The sequence below is a fragment of the Balaenoptera borealis genome (assembly GCF_965194805.1).
Source record: "Balaenoptera borealis genome assembly, chromosome: 1".
NCBI lineage: Eukaryota > Metazoa > Chordata > Mammalia > Artiodactyla > Balaenopteridae > Balaenoptera > Balaenoptera borealis.
The window spans coordinates 103,545,360-103,546,193 of record NC_138860.1 but is presented as its reverse complement, the minus strand read 5'-3'; positions in this window follow the sequence as shown (position 1 = coordinate 103,546,193).

Sequence of the window (834 nt, the reverse complement as noted above, 5' to 3'; positions counted from 1 at the left end):
GAAGAAGAAGAAGAAAAAAAGGCAAACTGAATAATTAAGCCCACTGAACTTATTGTTGAACTGTTAAATTTACAGGATTAATTCGATCATTAAAGAAAGAAAAAAAAAAAAAAAAAGGAAAGAAAAACAACATATTTCAACCTGGGGTGGATGAAACAAAATGCATTTTTTCCCTCTCCTTGTTAGCTAGGATGGCTCATAAATTTGATTGTATTTATGTCTACAGAGAAGTTTCCTAGGCTTTGTGGATAGGGCCTATAAAGAGCTTTAGGAGGTCTTTGTGCCTCTGAAATGTAGGTGTTGGGTTTTTGGATTTTGAGGGAAAGGCGGAACTAGGAGGATGTTTAAGAGTTTGAGTACTGTTTTCTTTAATTTTTCTTCTGCCTTAATTTTTCCTTTTTTGTTTGTTTATAGAAGTTGCAATTTCTTTTTAGAGGTTAACCTGAATTTTTCTTGCAGTCTGTGTCTTGTTAATCAAATACAAGAAGAATTTGGAAAGCTAATACAGGAAGTAGAGAAACCTCAATAATTCTATTAATTTAGTACTCTGAGATAGTTTCCGAGTAGCCATGGGAGAAATTATGTAAAAGCATAAGCTCTTAAAAGTCTCCTGATTGAAATATTATTTCAAGACCCAGATGGTAGACTGGGCATATCTATTTCCCCCTCCCCACCAAAGCTCTTTAAAATGCTAAGAAATCTACATTGAAACAACGATTATCATGGGATCGTTCATTTTATTTATTATTTCTCAAAGCATTGCCAGAAGGCTATCTGGGAGCATCTCCTTGGTGGAGACTCAGAGAGCCTTGAACAGAGCTAGATGGTATGGAT